At 35.4% G+C, this 18,728-nt stretch overlaps 1 protein-coding gene across 2 annotated transcripts in view; it reads right to left on the reverse strand.

The window, feature by feature from the left end:
• Positions 1–7,843: 7,843 nt before the first annotated feature.
• The window catches only part of IRS1 (insulin receptor substrate 1), a 35,376-nt gene continuing 24,491 nt past the window's right edge, over positions 7,844–18,728 (reverse strand). Inside the window, exon 2 of one of the 2 annotated variants that reach the window (XM_026701523.2) lies at positions 7,844–8,999. The gene's annotated coding sequence lies outside the window, so the exon portion shown is untranslated. The other variant, XM_087933221.1, reaches the window with a different exon arrangement.

An 18,728-nucleotide genomic window follows, 5' to 3' on the forward strand; every position in this document is an offset into this window, starting at 1 on the left:
TAGTCTAGATACTATACAATTAATAATTATTTCTTATGGTAAAAAAAATGTCTAGTAATCAATAGTTAACATACAAATTGGAGACATACAAATTATTCACATTATGTAAGAGAAGCAGAGATTGAAAGTTTAAAGTACAATATAGATATTATATCATGACATATTAAATATGAAGAAAAGGGGGTTGGGGCTCCTATTTTTATTGTAGATTATCTGTGGAGATATGTATATACTATATTGTCACTATATTCATCTAGATTATTCTTTGGGAGTTGTTTGGAAATCACTGATGAATTATGCATAATTCAATGATATGCATTTCTAAATACATTTCATATGAATTCTACAATTTATATGAATTCTACAAATGACTTGTGGAATTAAATAAGGAGGAATTGAAGACTTTCCACTCACGGAAGGAGGATTTTGTACATCTATGAAAGGATAGATGTAATCAATAATTCTGAAACAAGAAAGACTAAAAAAAAATAGTTTCAACGAAGTTCCAGGCTAGTCATTCTCGTGAAGAATTGTACATTATCTATAACAAAAGCCAGGAGCAGTCTCAGGAAAAGCATTCTCAGTTTTGTTTTAGAAGTTCTAAGGCAGTCTGATGTGGAACCAAATTAGACCACAATCTAAGGTAGTAAACATTCAAAACAATTGATAGAAACCAAAGATTACTATTTTGCAAAGCCAATAAACCTTCAGTCCCCAAAAAGACTGTTGTAGGGGAACACTAAAGGTACTACTTTAGCATCAATACTGGAACAAATCTGCTGATCAGACTGTAAAAACCTGGTGCCAAGAAGACAATCAGTTGAGTGTGAGACAGCATAGAAGTGTATGAAAATGAGTGAGAATGAATGAGAATGGTGAGAATGTTTAGTAGGAAAACCTTCATTTCAGCTTTTCTGGTAAGTCAGGAAGTGTAGATAGGTAAGATATCCTCTTCTGAGATTGGCCATAAAAAATAACCAGTAAGGCTTGTATATTATGACTTCGTGAGACCATCAACAGAGAAACCAGGAAAACTGGAGAAGACTACAGTGGACACCTTGAAGCCATTGGATCTGGAATTATGAAGGGCTTCATCCTCCTTCTTCTTTTTGTTCGTACTAGTATTAGGCAGGGTAGGCCTTGCATGTTCAATCAGCAATTTATTCCATGACAATAATACCAAGCACCGTAAGAACAATTTGCAGATAGTGAAGAAATCAATATATGAAGAATTCATTTAAGGAGCCAGCAGGAAATATAGGAGATATGGTAGTGTTCCTTGAGCAAGTCAATGGCTTTTGGAGTCTGCTACCCTTAAAACTTCTTTCTAGTAAATTATTGCAAGCAAGAAGAGCTATTATACTTAGCCTGTTTGCTAAATGGGTCTTAGTATTTTATCCATGCCTGTTTGTCCATGGAATAGATTAAATCCAAAAAAGCTTGCTCATGTTCTCACAAAATTGCCAGTTGCCAAATGAGCCTGAAGGAATTAATTTAAACAGATATTCCTACTAAACAGATCAGTTGAAATCCCAATTTTAGAAAACGTGTAAATGCTCTACACATTTGCTGATATATCCCACAACATATACATAACATAAATGAAGAATGAGTTTATTGATTATAGATTTACTGCTATAAATATGAATATTCTTATCTCAATAAAATCTGATTCTTTTTCTATAGAAGAATTTATAAAACCAAATTTACTATCACTAAATTACAATTGTTTTATTTTAAGAAAGGTCACCAAGAAGGTAAGATGCCTTGGGTGAAATCCCTTCAGTAAAGGTACAAAGATGACAAAATCTAAAATAACTATATACCCAACAATAGACTATCCAAAATATATCCAACCAACAGCTATGTTTATAAATCATGTACTGATTAGAGAAGATCAGAGGTTCAGCTCTCTCCCTTCTGTCACAGGTGATCATGGTTTTTTTGTATTTTTGATGTTTTATTTTATTTTACAAAAAGAAAAGGAGGAAACATGTAAACAAGAAGTTGGAAGGAAATATTATAATGCATATTTTAAAATCTGTGCATTTTTAAACATACATGAAACCAGACCTTGACCACACAAAATCTGATCAATCTTTCTATGACATTGATAGAAGGTAAATATATATATATGTGTGTGTGTGTGTGTGTGTGTGTTTTCTTAAGTTTTCATGGATACTTACCCAAACAAAGCTGAATGCCATATATATATATATATATATATATATATATATATATATATATATATATATATATAAAAAAATAGAAGACAGTATATGTGTATCATTGACGCAAGATTACCAGTGTTTTCTTCTTTTTAAAAAAGGAAATGTGTGGAGGGGATATTTTGGTTGGAACATCCCATGTTTGATAAAGCCACAAAGTGCAGATCTTTAGTATAAAAGTCAAAATAATATTTCAATATTAAACCATGTTACCTTTACCCAAACTAGATTAACAAAATGATAGTAAATGAAAATGAGGAACAGTAGGGCAAGCTCACAGTATATGTTTAAGTCTACCCTCCTTCACTGTACACTGTCATGATAGTCACTGCTATCTGAACACTGTGGTCTCCAATAAATGGAAAAATATGTTGCTGAATTAGTTTCATTGGAATATCATAAAAACAAGTTTCCTGTAATTTAAGAACCTTAACTATTTATTTAAATGGAATATCCCAACTTTTTATTCCAAAGTTCATTCAGTTAAATATCTATCATAATAATACACTTTATTTGTCTATTAAAAATACTGTGGATTTGGAAACTTTCAAAAAAATTTAAATGCAGATAGTGATCCAAGAATATAAATTTTCCTAGTAAATCTGGACCTTATTGTGAAATAAAAATAATTTTTAATTGAATGTACTGCCACCTGCACTTTTTTTAGATAACCCAAATCCTTTTGGCAACCTATCGCATACTTTAAAATTTTGATTGCAAATATGATAATCTAAAAATTTAATATCCCAAAAGATAAAAGGCATAACTTTAATATAACTCATCATCATGCTGTGTCAATGTTTGAGTTCAAAAATAGTGTAGGTATGTAGTTAACACGCACAAGAAAACTGATTCCTTTTTCTGATTAACAGAATTTACTGACCAACAAGGCTTTGTAAGATTCTGTTTTTTTTTAACTGAAGCATATTATAAGAAAGAGGAAATATATTGGCCAAATGTATAATGTTACAAGTTAATAAAAAAAGATTAATAACAAATAAAATGGACCACGAAGCTAAACATTATATTTAAGTAGATAAAATAGAAATTTGCTTGCATATTTTTTATGAAAATCATCCAGACCTTAAAGCTTAAGCCTAATGAACAAAGGGAGACTGGAAGTAACAAAGGATATGCTTCACTAGATAATTATCAGGCCTTATTATTTTAACACTACAGAAAAACAATACGTGTTCTCTTTCCTTAATTTAATTAAAAATAGCTAAAAATGGGCGTTGGTAGAAGTTACCGTGAACGCCCTTTCTATCTATGCTGCAAGAGAGCCCAGGATGGGTTGACTCCTTCCTATGATGTCATAGCTGAGTCTGTACTAAGATATAAAAGCAAGCCCCTGGGAGAGACCCCAGCTTTGGCAAAGATACTTCACAGACTGAAAGGTGTCTCTGAAAGCCCAAAATAAATACAGAAACATGTCTTACCCTCTCTGGACGAATCATGGGAGGGGCTGGGTTCTCTCGCAGCATAGACAGAAAGGCCATTCACGGTTACTTCTACCAATGCCCATTCTCCTCCATGCTGCATCGAGAGCCCAGGATGGTTCATACCAAAGCTTGCATGTCCACAGGCAGGTCCTTGTCTGGCTCATCACACCGACTGTGGAACCACTCGTTGAAGCACCCGTCTGCCGAAGGCTGCAGTTGCCGAGGCAAAAGCATCCAGACGGTAGTGTCTGATGAAAGGAGACGGGGATGTCCACGTGGCTGCATGACAAATCTCCTCCAAGGATGCTTGGGTCACCCAGGCAGCAGAAGTGCCCACACTTCTGGTAGAGTGTGCCATCAGACCTAGGGGAACTGGAAGGGCCGCAGCTTTGTAGGCCTGCTCAATGCAAGACCTGACCTACCTGCTAATAGTAGGAGAAGAGGCCTTGTGCCCCAAGTGAGAAGGGAAAAAGGAAACAAACATGGCTTCCGACTTCCTGAAGGAGGAATTCCACTTAATGTATATTCTAAGAGCGCTTCTTACCTCTAGCGTGTGCCACTGCCGCTCTAAGTCATGGTGCAGGAGAGGACAGAAGTCAGGCAAAACAATGTCTGGGACCTGTGAAACCAGGTGTTAACCTTCAGAATAAATGAGGGGTCCAGATGAAGAACAACCCTATCATTGTGAAAGGAACAAAGATCCTGTCTGATGGAAAGAGCAGCAAGCTCGGAAACCCTCCTGGCAGAAGTGATGGCAACAAGGAACACTACCTTCAGAGTCACGAAACGGAGAGACACTGTTCTAAGGGGTTCAAAGGGGGGGCTTTGTAAGGGCATTAAGGACCAAATGAAGGTCCCAGGAAGGATACCTGTGAACCACCAGAGGAAGGAAGCGAACCTCATGAAAGGACTGAGGAGAGGGCCGCAATCTGCCTGTGTAAGGTGTTGGGGGCCAAAACTTTCTCCAGCCCATGCTGAAGGAAGCTAAGAACTTCTGCCAACTGGGCTGAAGCAGGAGAAAGACCCTCCCTGAGGCACCATCAGGAAAAAGCCTTCCAGATGGCATCATAGATGCGCCTTGTAGAAGGTTTGCGAGAAGTCAGGATAGTGAGGATGACTCCTTCTGGAAGATCAGCCTCCTCTAGCCGCTGCCGCTCAAGTGCCACACGGTCAGCTTGAACCACTGGGGCTCTGGGTGGAGCAGGGCCCCCTGGTAAAGGGAGATTAGATGGGCAGGGATCCTCCAAGGAGAAGCCACCGATAGGTTGATCAGGTCCGCAAACCAGGGCCTCCTTGGCCAATAGGGTGCCAGGAGGAGGAGCTCCGCACATTCCTCCAACATCTTCCGCTTCCCATCATTACTGCCGGAATGATGGGAAGCGGGGGAAGGGCATAGAGGAGACCCTTGGGCCATCTGCACCGAAAAGCATTGGTCCCCTCCACTCCCTGAACCCTGCCTGAACCCTTTCCAGGGGTTGAAGAATTTGCTTGAAGCCTTCAGCCAATCCCTGCCTAATGGCTGATGAGACTACATCTTGGATATCCCTTGGTCTATGCTCAAAGGTAGAGGCAGAAGGCCAAAGGCCCGCTGCTGTGGGAGTGAAGGTGGCTTCAGGCCTTAATTGAGAAGAGGTTTGAGGCCTGGAGGGAGGGGGAGGAGCATAGGGCACAGAAGCCTGTTGGAAATAAGGCCCAGATCTGCTTAAATCCTGAGGATCTGACTGTACAGCAAGAGCCTCAGGAGACCCAGATGGAGGATGGAAAGGCTCATAGATAACTTCTCCTCCCCTGGGAGGGCTTGGTTGGGGCCCACGAGTATCACCTGAAACATGCTGTGTTGCACTCCCTTCTGTTGAATAGTTCTGTTGAACTGCCTCTCTAGAGCTGCATGTCTGCACTTCTCTGCCCTCAATTCAGCCTGAGTTACCTTCTTAGGGGCTAGAGCCTTAGCTTTGATTTTTGCAGCCACCTCCCTCTGGACTGATTGGGTGCGCTGCCTACGTCTTTTTCTCCTATTGGGCTTAAGAGACTGTTCCACTGGGGGGGAAAGCTCTGCCTGAGCCTTATCTTGCTCCATTTGTAAAATAAAGGTTCTTGTGTTGGAAAGAAGCTGTTTAGGAATTTTTCTATTAAGCCCCTTAGGGTATAAATGGCCCCTGGGCTTACATGGTGGAAGGCTTGAATTCAAGATGGCCGCTGACTACAGGAAAACAGGCTCCAAGATTGAAGAATCGCTCCTTAGGCTATACAGAGCCCCGAGCGAAGTCAGCAAGGGAAAAACACAGCAACCAGCTACATGATCAGCTGGCTTGAGCTCTTATCAGTTTGCTGATCGTGTTTATGATCCCTCCAAACTGCAGGCATTGGGGAGGTCTGCAGACACTGCCCAGCTTGCCTGCACAGAGCTCTGTAAAGCTGCTCCCAACTTGCAAGAGAGAGGAGAGAGAGAGAGAGAGAGCCCTGCTCTCTGGAAGAGCAGCTGCCCAGATCCCTGGGAGCTGCTTGAAGAGAGGAAGATAGTACTGAAGATTGCTGGTGATTGCTATCTAACAGAACACTTTCAGTGACACAGCTACTGACTGAAAGGAGCTGAGTCAAAAGCTGGGGTCCCTCCCGGGGGCTGGCTTTTATATCTTAGTACAGACTCAGCTATGACATCATAGGAAGGAATCAACCCATCCTGGGCTCTCGATGCAGCATGGAGGAGAATTAATAGCTGCAAGGGTGATGATAAGAACTAAATATTTAAAAGTCACAGAATTAAAAGTCAATGATATGAAAATAAAGTAGAAAGCTACAAACGTAGATGTTTGCAACAGAGATAAGGGAGGGCCAACTTGCTGTGACTTAGGTACAGTACAAACCATAAAACCAGGTATAGCTGTATTAATCTGATGCAGATTTGTGTCAGTAAGAAATAACCTAGGTATAAATTCATTAAGAAAGGTTTTTTTTAAAATGTTTAAAATATTGTATAAAATGGTATCTCTTTAAAATTTCCATTGTCCATTGGGTGAAAACTTCCACTGTCATTGAATTGTTAAAATACATTAATCTGGTATTAAACAAAGAAAGCAAGCCAGGTATTTTCAGCTAAATTTCATGCAGCATCTTTGAGCTAATTTTGGGATGGGGAATTTGTTCATGATGAAGTCTGTTCTTAAAATGTGCTAAGATGTAAATTGTAGATCTTTTTTGCAGAGTAGATTATACTATGTTGATTATACCACCTGCAGGAAAAAGAACTATTTATATTCTCAGGTTGTGTTGTCTGAAGATTATACAGTAATCTTTAGAAGTCCATTATTTACCATAGCTTTTTTAAATGACTCAAAATGTTTCTAAGCCCTGAAAATTATGTTCTCATGACGTGCTACATCACGATTAATATGGCTCATAGAATTAACACAAGTTTCCTGCATTTGCAATACATTTCAACAAAAAGTTAACACAATAGTTTGGTTCACATGACACACTGGGCTAAAAAATTGCCTAATGGCAAATCTGCAATCAAACTGTCTCCAAAGCTCTTCCAAGGTGTGTTGCTTTCAGTCTTCAATTTGTAAAGAGAAGAAGAAAACCTAATAAAATCTAAAGGTGAATTTATACTCAATTTTAAGGACATGGTTTGCATAGGCTAACTTTCTAACAATTTATTTAAGGCCTTTAAAACAATGGTTTGAATACATTGTTTATATCTTGCACATGTCTTCTTTTAGTAATCATATTATGATGTATTTTTTTTAGTATTAATAGTTAAGAAGAAATGTTATCCTTACCACCAGGTGATGATGCTGTATGTCTGATTTTCATAGATGATTCAGTGAAACAAATTTGATGTAGACATAAAAATTATCTTGCCTACTTCATTTCATATGCTTGTGCGTTTCTGTCCTTTTAGAAGTTATGGGAAGTCATTGTAAAATTCTCACTGTAATAGCTATGAAGAGGATCCCATTTTATCAGATTGGGAGAAAATGGGAATGCAAGTTATCCTTAAGGAATGCAATCTACAGTATCACTGACCTTTGAGAGTAATGTGGTTTTTGAACCGAAACATTTTTTTACTCAGTAATATTTGAGCTATCATTCTTATTTGTAACTAATCAAGAACTCCAAATACAATGAGATGTATTGATTGGGTGTAAAGAGAGAACAATGAAATAGGAGAAATAAAGATAAAACAGTTCCTAGTTTATTATGTATAGAAAGAGATTTCCAGAATTTACAAAGGCCCACATATTTCATTCCAGGAATAATTTCATTTGAAGTATTTGCCAATGTTTCAGATGTTTTTTCTTTGTACCTATATAATTCTCTATGTATATATGTGTGCGTATGCATATACACACACATACCTATACACACACATATAATTTTATAAACACACACACATACATATAGGGGCACGCTGGCGCGCACACACATACATACGTACAATGGAAGACTTAGCTTTATTTTTCTGATATTGTCTACGTTCCTGTGCAACCAACAGTTTCAAATTCACACTTGCAAATACCATGCACAAATAAGTTCGCCTTTTCATAATGTTTCACAGGAAGAATAAAAAATATTATATTTTTAAAGAATTCAGCTGAATTGTAGTTATTGATGATATCAGTAAATATGACTGTACATCCAGGTTCATGGGCCATTGATCCATATAATATATTCTGAATTACAATCTTAAAAAGAATAGTACCCTAAGCTATTCTTAAAATGTCTTTTTAAGCAATTTCCCCCACCCATCCCACTCTGTTTATAACAGAATATAGTATACCTCAGTTCCACATCAAAAAGGATGTGCTGTAGGAAAAGTTACATTTTAATTAAAAAAGTACATGTATAAATCAAAAACCTATGTTAAATATTTAATACTCTTCAACCAACATTAACAGTTTGTATGTAATAATTTACACTTATGATTTGTCATACAGGTTTTTCAGCAGCAAATTAAAATTTCATGTTTTACATAGATGAGCTAGTAGTATACCCACTTTCACTATATTATAGTGGTGGGCACATAAGTTTACTGTTGCCAGTTAAATCTCTATGATAAAGGAGGAAGCAATCATAGACTCATTGTCCAGGTGTCACAGTGCTTTTGCATGGCACACACAAACAAAAAAATATTTTTAAAAAAGAAAGAGAATGTGCAGTTCAGTTAATTAACTCCTGAGGTTTGTGTAAAGTAAACAAATTGAACTGGATGCATCGTACCCATCTACTGGGGAAGAAGACTGAGGTCCTAGCTGTGATACACAAAACCAAGTGTGGATACCCATGAGTTCAAAGAAGGTTTTTTTCTGAGGTTGTATAGGTCATCATTCTGAGAAAAGAAGAAAGAAATATTACTGATATACTATGCAACATATAAATGCTAAGTATATAATTACATTTCTTATAAATATATAGATGTCCAAGTTTACAATTCCTATAATTATGATAGTCATGGAATATTTTCTATGTGAGAAAAAATACAGCAGATAAAATATAACTAGTTTATATATAGCATGGTGAGACTAAAATTGAACCATGATACTGCATAGTTTGATACATGAATCCAGACTATTTATGAAAACTGCCACAATATTCACATAACTTGTTTAGCATGTTATAAGAAGGAATATGATTTGCACTTTCAAAGCAAGTCCATGATACATTACATTACGTTACGTTATATCACATTACATGATTTAACGAATCTAACCACAGTGCTCTTTATGGGAGAGGTGGGTAATTTAATATTTTGAGAAACAAATAAATAAATTGCAGAAACTCTTGAACTTCAAAGTTTCAGACTGAGAAGAAGTGAAGAGTAGACAAGGTCTATACCATATTTATGTGGGGAGGGGGATAACTTGGAATTTAAGAAACTATTTCTCCAAGGACTAGCAGGTGGGGGGAAAATGAATAAACTATAAATACAGCCAAAATTCCTGTGCAATGCTCAGATTCCACATCTTGTCAACTTCATCTGAAACCAATCCTGAATATTTCCAAATTTTCCCTTTCCAAATACATGATGTCCACATTTCACACTCGGGTTACACACACACACTGGCCTCCATCAGCATTATTGCTAAGTTCCTTGCTCACAGACATGAGTATTATTCTCATATATTGAAAGAGTCAACACATAAACACAACCACACTCCTCCAATCATAGATATGGGAAAAGATAGCAGGGAAAGGAAGGGGAAGAAGTGTGAGACAGCAATGCTACATGGAGATGAAGAAAAAGAAATAGAATCATAGAGTTGGAAGAGATCTTGGAAATCTTCTAGCCTATGCTAGGACTGAAATCCTCATATCATCCAAGACAATTGGATTGGATAGTAAATGATAGAAAAAGCATTAAAAATAATTCCTATGCAAGACTTTCTCAAGCACTTGCTAGTGAATGAATGGGCAACAGGGTTGGCCCAACCTTATTTTTCAAGGTATCTATATCTTTCAATAAATGAGATGCAACCTTGTATACTCTCTATCCAGTCCTAGACTAAGTAGGATATTTATGGAGGTGACAAAAATTGCTTGGAAGACATAATTCTTACTAAATTGTTGCTAAACATGCCTTTTTAGTTTCTATCTAAAATCATTTAAATATATACATTAATATAATTATATATCTACTATACCTATTTGATAATATTTGGCTTATTTGGCTTTTTTCTTCCAATCTCGATAATGTCAAACAATATGTGGATGACTTTCAGGAAGAGGTTTACATGCCAAGATTAAAATCTAAGCATTATGAATTTACAAACCTACTGCAGAAATCTTTGTTTCAATAACTACACAAGAATCAAGATAATAAATGCAAATAAAGATGATAACCAGAACAAGCAACAAGTGCTGTTGCCTTGTGTAATTGTAGCATTCATATTTTTGTCATTAGTATTTAAGCCATTTTGCCTTGTCTCCATCCTTCTTCCTCTTTTCTGCTCCAACAAATAACAGCAATTCTCTGTTTCTGGTCAATTTTCTATCCTTGCTGTTTTGTTTGGAATATTCCTCTGTCACTCTTTAGGTTATGCCTGCATGTGTGGAAACCAAAAATGTTTCACAAATAATAGCTGTAAACCCCAATCACATGATGGACTTCTGTATTTCTTCAAATGTTTGCTACTTTAGTTTACTGTACTATAGACGAATGTTATTAATATTTTGTAGAATGAACTCAGTTTAAGAGTACACATAATTCCTTTTAGGTGGAAAGCTATTATGAACTCCCTCATTAAATGAAAGAACCAAATTCCCATACATGGCTGTTTAGGAATAGATACCCATGTACGTGGAAGTATGGGGCTGGGATTATTACAGATATTTTACACATGTACACATTACAATATTTGTAGGAAAGGTCCGCAATTCAGCTTGCCTTTTACTGTTCTGTTATTAATATGTTACCCCTTTCAATAAAAATTTTCTTAGAGATACAGTATGTAAGGATTGAAAGGACTGTCTGTGCTACACAATTTGCCCAAGAAATCAAATGTATTCGGTGTGGTTTTTCACATTAACTGAAAACCTGCATGGTATAGCATGAAGAATTTCAAAAGAATATTCTTGCAGAACTTCTCCATATTCACAACTTTCTTCTGAACCTCTTACCAATTTACAGGGGAGTTCCGCTTAGAACTGCTATATGAAACTTAATATAGAGTCACAGCTCTAAACTATGTTGATCCTAAAATTAGACAGTGCTACCATACTTCGTTAAAAGGGCCAGTGACAACAAAAATTTGCCTCCTTTAAACTGGGAAGGGTTTACTTTTCATATTTGGCTGTTTTCCAGAATTGCTGAATAAAGAGTTTGGTTATAGGCTATACAGGCTATACAGAGTCTGTATACAGAGCCTCCTTAGGCTATACAGAGCCCCGAGCGAAGTCAGCAAGGGAAAAACACAGCAACCAGCTACACAATCAGCTGGCTGGAGCTCTTATCAGTTTGCCGATCGTGTTTATGATCGCTCCAAACTGCAGGGGGAAGTCTGCAGACGCTGCCTTGCTTGCCTGCACAGAGCTCTGTGATGCTGCTCCCAACCTTAAATTAAAATGCATTTTTTTAAAAAGTGAAATTTCTTTACTCATTAAGTCTAAACATTAGTCCTGAAAGAAATTATAGAAATTTTTCTTAAGTAAGTTTGAACAAAGAAAAACAATAAAAAATTTCCCTTCCATCCCACATGCTCTTTTTTATTCTTTTTCCTTTTCCTAGTTTCCCACTATTTTTATTTTCCTTTGTATTTTATATTCCAATGAACTAATAAAATTTGTAAACCAATAAAATTCTCAGTTTTTAAGTCAGCATTTAGATATCCCAATTATTTTTTGTCAACAAAAAACCAATGCTATCTTAACAACACATAACATCATGTACAAGACAGAATATTTAAGTTTTTTTTTATTCCAATATATTGTGGTATCATTAAAATGACTGACATCATTGCTGGCAGCTTCAAAACTGGGTAAACCCTTTCCCACTCACCACAGGATTTAAACTGGATTCTCCAATAATAGGGCTTGGAATTTACTTTATGGAACTTTACGGAAATAATTGGTAATGCAAGAAAAATGCAATTGAAGAAAAAAAACTAAAATAAAAAACCAAAACTTCATTTACAGAAAGATATTTTTGACAAGTAGTCTCTGATCAACATCTCCTGCAAAAATATTCAGAAAGCATTCTCGCTCCCCATTTTCAAAGGGGAGGGTGTGACAATAATGTGACATTAATGCCATAGTTCCACTACTGTTGCAGAATACATACACATAAGATAATCACATATTCAACAATGAAAGCTTGTTTTTCTTCTCTAATAGTTTTTAAAAGATTGTAAACATTTGGGCAGTACAAAACAAAAGTTATATGAAATCAACAAAATATGTTGTTTATTTTTAAGAATTGAATTTATGTTGAATTTCACCAATGTTATTTTCTGGTAATATATTAGTTAAATATAAAAATTTTCAAAATCATATTATAGAATGGGCTATTCAAATAAAAAGTAATCATTGGCCACACAACCACCTGCCATGTTTGTGAGTTCATTGAAGCCTGGCAGTCCACAAGCAATTCCACCAACAGACATGTTGACCTACAACCAGCCTACCCTACCTTAATCCTAACTCATCATAAAACCCATCACAAGACCCTCATTTGATACATTCACACCTGATGCATCACAAAACCTACTTACCACACAAAGCCCTTATAAACATAACACTGACACTAACATCCCCTAAACTCCCCTGAAGACGTTACCTAGTCTAGTAATGAAATGTTCAGAAACCAACCCTCAAGTTCGAAGAATGAACCATCCAAAAAACAATAGCTATCTTACTTCTGCAATTGCTTGTCAAATGGACTGCAGTGGCTATACCTAAATTCAGCAACCAGCACATCAGAAGTTCAAGAAAATCATCTTCTATCAATTCTTCAAATTTAAATTTCGCTTTCATCTTGATCTTTGGAAAATAATCAGGTCTCATAACATCCACATTAGGAAAGTCTGTTCCTATCCAGCAATGATCCTATCTCAGTCAAATTTTTACACCATCTGAACCCACTCCAAAGCTCAAAAAGACAAGAAGAATTGTTCATATTGTGCAAAGCTTTGAAGTAAACAGAAATACTAAGAAGAAATTCACAAATATATCAAAAAAATAAACATACGATAACATATATAAACAGTTCAAATGTTTGTAGAACTGTTTTTTTCTATTGTAATAAGTCCATTTTCTGTACAAGCATATAAGCTTTTTTAGTTTATTACCAAAATATTTTGATTTTCAGTGGAATTAATGCAGAAACAGCAAGGTATTATTTAATCAGCTCACACAAGAGTCAAACTAGTTCCACATTTATCCCTGCAATTTTCCTATTAATCTTTCAAAGCCAATTGTGACATCAAACTTATATTGGAAAGCAAAAAATTCTTTCCAAACTGCAATTTATTGAAAACTGAAGCACTGTAAGAGTTTAAATTAAATAAACAAAAAAAAATTCTGAACAGCTTGACTTGCACCCAGTCACAGATAAAATTATCAGCCATTTTATTTTTTCAGTTTTTAAATGTTATTATGAATTTTAAATCTATGTGAATTCAGAGAAATCAGTTATATTACATTATATGATATTAATGGAGTTCCTTTCTTTTGATAGTTACTGGAGAATAAAGTTTTTAGTGTTTTAAGTAAGCTACAATAATAACGATTAACTATTTTTATAATTTTGAAGCACATTTAATAGAGCAATAATTTTGTCTTGCATTAGTATACTGGATACAAATTATCCTGACAAATGTTGATGAATGATGTTTCAACTGAAAATTTCCTGAGATTTTAAAATTATGTTTTAATGCATTTCAGCATCTGAAAAAGTATGATTTAAAAGATGTTTTTAATTTTAAAGTACACTGTCACAGCATATATCGACATCTTTGAGTTACATTTCAAATACTTAGATTTTATATTTAATTTATTGATTCAAATTTTGCCAATTAAGAGTAATTATGAAACCTGCTGGATGTCTTAAATATTTATAGTGTTAAGGCATATTACATCAATCACAAGCTGTAACATTACTTTACCTATCTGCACTATGAGCTCTTCTACTCAAAGCCAAGGCAGATGCAGATTTATAGCAAAAATAAAGAGAAATACATTCATGGCACAATCATGAACAGATGCCAAGTCCCATCACAATGCACGTAATTGCATTGCACATAAATGTTAAAGTTGTTGTAACCCAACAAATAATTTCATTCCGAGAACCAGAATAACCAATATTGCACTATTAACATGGCAATTGTGTTTAGTAGTTGACAAGAATGTGTATCAGTATTTCATCAATTGCCAAACTAAAGAGAAGATTGAGAAACAAGTAAATTATTTATTTCATCTATCACAAATAGTGTAGTTGCATCACATCTTACATCCTAGTTTTATTACAAACTTGTGGTTGTTACAAAGTTTCTTCTGGCTCTACCTTTTTACATGTAGTAGTAATGTAGTGAAATCTCTTATAAATGATCAAGTTATTAAAAAAACCTTAAAATTCAGAAAAAAAATAATTCATAGAAGAAGAAAATGTAATTGAAGCCTACATTTAGGAATTTACAGCATCTACAGCAAATATTAGAATAGAATAGAATGGAATGGAATGGAATGGAATGGAATAGAATAGAATAGAATAGAATTTTTTATTGGCCAAGTGTGATTGGACACACAAGGAATTTGTCTTGGTGCAAATACTCTCTGTATACATAAAAGAAAAGATACATTCGTCAAGAGTCAAGAATCATAAGGTACAACACTTAATAATAGTCATTTTATTTTATTTTATGTTAGAAAATAATCATTTTCTAGATTAACAAAATAAATAGGAGTCAATAATGTATTACAATTTATGAAAACAAAACAAACTTTATAGCTAAAGTCACTGCTATTCTGCTTGACTATGAGGAGGTAAGAAACTCTTTACCTATTATGACAATCTTCTCTGATCCAGTGCTTCCAGAACAATTGAAATACAACTTCAATCTGAAGAACATCAGATTGAAGAAATCTACTCTGTAATTAAATAACTGGAATGATTTTTTTTAATTTCAAGGAGTGCCAATCATAGTGCAGAATACAATCAAAAACTTTATTTCAAATTTTTCTTCCATAAATAAAATCTTATTGAGAGTTATTCACACATCCCTGGTTATTTATTCCCATACTATGAAATAAATTCCAAAAGGTTACCTTAAACTGCCTATTTGTGATGTTACAAAAGCAGAGAAAACTATTTAATAATTACTGAATTCCCAAGAAGGAGAATGTGTGTTATTGTTGAGGGGGAATTTCATCTTTCAAAACAGTTGAGCTGTTCTGAGTACTTCACAAAGTGTTTACCTTGACGGAGGAGCATGTGGAACATGCTACTAATACAAAATATATCTTTTTATTTCTCTCTTTTAATGTGATGTACTTGATCATAAATTAAGCAGGAAATTTCCACAATACTACTCCTGCAACTTTCATGATACAGGGAGTACATCTGAAGCCTATCAAGTTATTTTATTAAATCCAAAGTGCAGTAATAATGAGAAAAGAAACAAAATTGGTATAAGAGAATGCATCCTATTGACTTCAGTTTTCCATATCTCTTCCTTTTCCTCAGTTCAACTGATGAATTCTCAGAAAAACAGTATTCATTAAACTCATGAACAGCAGGCCATTCTACTTTATAATAGTAAATGTCATCTGATTTCTATTACTCCACATTGCATACATTTTCAAACCGGAGCTTCTGAGCAGATTTTTATTAAAGGTAGTCAAAAATTGCTGAACCAGATAAACCAATCCTTTAAAAAGAATGCACATATGATTTGAATCTATTATTCTAATTATCACTGATATGATAAAATTTAGACTTTTATATTTTGTAAATATGGCATATTCTATAGGCCATAAACTCTACAACTTGTTGAACCAGAAGTAGTGCCTCTAATTTCTGATGAATAAATTTCTTGCTGCTGTAACTAAGTCTATCCACATTTCTCTCTCTATCCTTCTACCTTTCCCAGCATTACAAAGCTAGTGTCATGCCCCTGGTGGAGACTGACTCTGAGGGAGAGGAGGAACAGTAGATAGGGAGTGGAAGTGTGGCTCCGGAGGTTGTGGAGGAGGCTGGGGAAGGGCAGAGGCCGGCTGAGCAGTCAGAGAAGGACCCAGGCCCATTCCCTATCCATCCTAGGGCATGCAGGGAGGAAAGGATAACCGAGAGACATGGTCTACTTGGGAGGAGAGGGCCTTGATCCTCTTTGTGGGCTGCAGGTGTGATAACTGCATAAAAGTTTGGACCTGCGTACTGGCAAACGCTGGAAACAAAGCGTGTTTTATTTTGGTCTGAAGTTACCTTGGTTGGTATCCTGCCAACAGACTGTGCCTTGTTATCTCCTTGAATTTAGTAAATACTTCGCTTGTTCCGTTGTGGAAATTTCATCATTGTAGTTTGTTTGTTTTTTATTTCTCCTCTATCTGCTCATTAAGTTTGGAGTTGGACTGTATTGTTTTCTTTTGAAGACTATTTTTGAGTATGTTTTATCTCCAACTGAGTATTATTGAACATTGGGGCCAAGTTGGAGGCATTAAAGTATATTTATTTATGTTTTGGATTTTGTTACGTTTTGTTACACTCTGGCTCATCACAGCTATGTCTTTACATAAAGTGTACAAAGTATGATAATTTGAGCCTGGCCTTCATTTCTTTGTTAGAGTAGCTCTAATGCCTGTGTGCAGCTGAAATTGCATTGTTTTAGTATATTTATTAAATTATTTCTTAAATTTATAGCCAAACTTCATAGCAGCGGCTTAGAAGTAGCTGTAGGAGAGTGACTGGCTTGGTAACATCAAAGCTAGATAGTGGTTTTAACTCAGAATTTTGTTGATACTATATGCTCATGACTATATCACACTGGTTTTGTGTGATTGGTTCAGCTTAAGTTGAAGCCAATATCTCTCTCTGGCCAACTAGCAGCTGAAAGAATATTAGTCTTTAGGCAAAGTCTGTTAGTATAAAAATGAAAACGAAAAGAGATAAAGTTCTTTAAAAAGAAGGAAGAAATTTAACAAAAATCAAAGATATTTAACAAATACACATGTACATACTGGGCCATGATTAAGGGAGTGCTTCTGCCTATTTCATTATAGGGAACTGAGAGTTGGATATGTCAAGAGAAACATTAAATACGGTAATGAGAAACTGGTATAAAAGGCCAACCAAAATTATTATGCAGTTAGGCCTGCTCTATCTTGCAAGAAAATATGAAGGTTGCAGGTGTTTAGCTTTAAGAAGGGGCAAGTAAGAAGGACCAGGATAGTTGTAGCAAATTATGTATATCAGTTTGATGGTGTTTTTGCTTCAAGAATTGGAAGTTAGTAAAATTGTATTATGCGATATTAGGAAAGATAAATGTATTTATTCCTTCTATACATATCCAATCTTTGTTTTGCAAGTTACACTGCAATTGCCAGCTGAATAGTTTCTGAGGGATTAGGCAAGGATGAAGCTATGAGTGGATATAATAATAATATCTAATATATCTGTAGCAAAAAACAATATCTCTCTGAAAAATCAGTTGCTGATATTGTAAGAAGAAGGATTCTATTATGCTCATATTATGGTTATGGTTTTATACAAACCCAGTTGGACATTGTAGAAACAGAAACATTTTTGATAGCAAGACTCATTTATTCTCTTATTTATCTGGAGGTTAATTTCCACAGGTTCTCAACCTATCAATGTGAAATCATCATTTGAAATTAGAATATTCAGGCCAAGGATGTGTTTTGTTTTGTTTTTTAGCATTCAAAGGTAATTCCAATTTGTCCTAGGGAAGTTACAGATTTGAAAGAAAGCCCAGACTATTTTGCCAAGTCACATGCAATGTGCTAGTTTAGTACCAGGGTGGTGTCCCGCATTTCACTATGATGGGATAACTAGGTTCAAGGCTCACTCCAGTGAATATTTCACATGCATGAAAATGGTGCTGGAGGGCAAGAAGCATATACTACGCAAAGAAAAAAGATGCATGTTTTTGAAATAGTAAAACTTTGTAAAGCGATAGTAAAACTAGTCTTGAGTCTTTTTTCTTAAGGAAAAAACATATCTACATAAGTGTTTCTGTAGCTAAGCAGATGAATGTGTGTTTGTTTTCACATTCTGAAACAATCAAAATAAATTTAAAGCAGTTCAAACTGCTTTAGGCAAAGTAAGGCTTGTTACTTATCATGGACACTATCCAACAGATGTCAGTCAGTACCAACTGAAAACATACACGTCGACTGTCAACTGCAAAACTGCTGGTCACACTCCCAGTCAGAAATGTCTGCTGGTGTTATAATTTTTCTCTAGAATGTTACCCACCAATGTGGAAGATTTTTTCCCATCTAATTTAAGGGCCTCTTCACAATATAATTCCACAGTAGTTGAATAGCAAGCAAAAGATCTCCAAGTTTAATAATAATAATATATTATACAGCAAAATTCACTAGTTTCAGT

This window comes from Pseudonaja textilis, chromosome 4, assembly GCF_049901715.1.
Source record: "Pseudonaja textilis isolate UNSWEBS1 chromosome 4, rPseTex1.2, whole genome shotgun sequence".
Lineage (NCBI taxonomy): Eukaryota > Metazoa > Chordata > Lepidosauria > Squamata > Elapidae > Pseudonaja > Pseudonaja textilis.